This window comes from Gossypium arboreum, chromosome 9 (assembly GCF_025698485.1).
Source record: "Gossypium arboreum isolate Shixiya-1 chromosome 9, ASM2569848v2, whole genome shotgun sequence".
Lineage (NCBI taxonomy): Eukaryota > Viridiplantae > Streptophyta > Magnoliopsida > Malvales > Malvaceae > Gossypium > Gossypium arboreum.
Window position 1 is genome coordinate 54,400,737 of NC_069078.1, and position 2,046 is coordinate 54,402,782.

Sequence of the window (2,046 nt, forward strand, 5' to 3'; positions counted from 1 at the left end):
TAGGAATATATAGTCCTTTCAGAAAGAATTTGTGAAAATCGACTATCTTTAGGAAAAACTCAAGTTTCAAATGTTTTGTAACACCCCAAACCCGGCCTAGACGTTATGGCTGAATCAAGCTGCGTCACATGAGAGTACTTTTAGGGAACCCTTTTAGAAAACCTTATCAAGTGAAAATAGTGAAGTTTATTATCTTTACTTAAGTTGGGAAATCTCTCTTCCAATTATTACGTGAAAACATTTAATTAACGCGGAAGCTAAACCTTCGTTAATTCATAAATAAAAAATTTAACAATTTAAAATCCCAAAATAAACCCAAGAATAGTTTGAGCCCAAATACATATTAATCCCAAAACATATATTTAAGTAAAGCAGGCAAAATAAAGTGTTACACAAAAATCCGTAAATGTCTACCGGTGGTCACCATCGAGTCCTCCGTAACACCGATCTATCTACTGTTGAGGATTACCTGACAAACAAAATAAACAAAAGGGTGAGTTTTCACAAACTCAGTGTGTACATCCCCACAAATAGCCGAGTTTTGAACCCGGGCTCTGATACCACTAAATGTAACACCCTAAACTCGGCCTAGACGTTATGGCCGAATCTGGCGGCGTCACATTAGAGTACTTTTAGGAAACCCTTTTAAAAAACCTTATCAAGTGAAAAATCGTTCAGTTTATTATCTTTACTTAAATTGGGAAATCTCTATTCCAATTATTATGTGAAAACATTTCATTAACGCGAAAGCTAAAATATCATTAATTCATAAATAAAAAATTTAACAATTTAAAATCCCAAAATAAACCCAAGAATAGTTCGAGCCCAAATACATATTAATCCCAAAACATATATTTAAGTAAAGCATGCAAAATAAAGTGTTACACAAAAATCCGAAAATGTCTACCAGTGGTCACCATCGAGTTCTCTATCACACCGATCCATCTACTGCTGAGGATTATTTGACAAACAAAATAAACAAAAGGGTGAGTTTTCGCAAACTCAGTGTGTACATCCCCACAAACAGCATGCATACAAACAGATAACAGAATACAGTTATTCGGCCTCAGCCATACAGATATCGCATGCATAATAGATCAGATATCAGAAATATCATACCCACCAACACTGCATACTATCTCCGTCTAACCCAACACACTATGTGGGGATAAAATCGACCCACCCATTCCTGCACACCATATATGGGGATATAATCGACCCATCCAACCCTACACACCATATAGTACCGTATCGCAGCATATATCGTAAGTATACAGCTTAGCTGCTAGATAACGGGCTTATGAAGCCCTTCAGGTACTCCTTTCACCTCGTCAAACCCACCCCGATGCAATGCATCATACAAGCATGACATGCTATAATGTAGATAAACAGATCATACCTTTATTTACAGATAGAACAGATCAGATAATCATGCTAAGTATATCATGCATACTCATACATCACAGAATTAAGAGTCTAGATAAGGCTTACCGACTCTACTACAGGTCACAGTCGACTTGGGCGACCCATGCAACCTTACAGAACATTTCAGATTAAAGGGGCTCACACGCCCGTATGCCTTGCCCGTGTGGATCACACGGCCTGACCCAGATTCCCACACAGGCTATTTTTCTGAGCCCGTGCCTCACACACGGCCTACAAGCCATCACACGCCCGTGTCCGTCGCCCCCGTGTGGTACTCGCACGGCCTAGCTAGTCAGTGATACGCCCGTGTCTCGCGACGCAGGCTGCCTTACGGGCGTGCATGCCACTTTTCAGCTTCTTCTGAAACTCATTTTCTACGTAATCGGAGTACACACCTGGTTTGTTTTCGCTACTAATCCAACCACGAGCACTCCAAAGCCTAAAATCGCTCATAGCAAACCCAAAATCAGTCTCTTAAGTCTAATTATTAAGAATAAGAAAATCTCGAAACAAGATATCTATTTACCTTCAACGAATAACGGTGATTCTTAGCTATTTAGAACCCGATTAGCGATCCACAGAACCTTGATGATCCCCTAAACAGCAAATAAAATCCCTTTT

At 39.5% G+C, this 2,046-nt stretch overlaps 1 long non-coding RNA gene across 2 annotated transcripts; it reads right to left on the minus strand.

The window, feature by feature from the left end:
• Positions 1 to 297: 297 nt before the first annotated feature.
• On the minus strand, positions 298 to 1,695 carry LOC128280710 (uncharacterized). 2 transcript variants are annotated; one of them, XR_008270829.1, is made up of 3 exons: positions 1,492 to 1,695; positions 908 to 951; positions 298 to 469 (listed from the first exon to the last, which is right to left on the minus strand). It is a non-coding gene; the product is annotated as an uncharacterized LOC128280710 (long non-coding RNA). The 2 variants fall into 2 exon arrangements; XR_008270830.1 differs by having other exon boundaries at positions 451 to 469; positions 908 to 948.
• Positions 1,696 to 2,046: the final 351 nt, after the last annotated feature.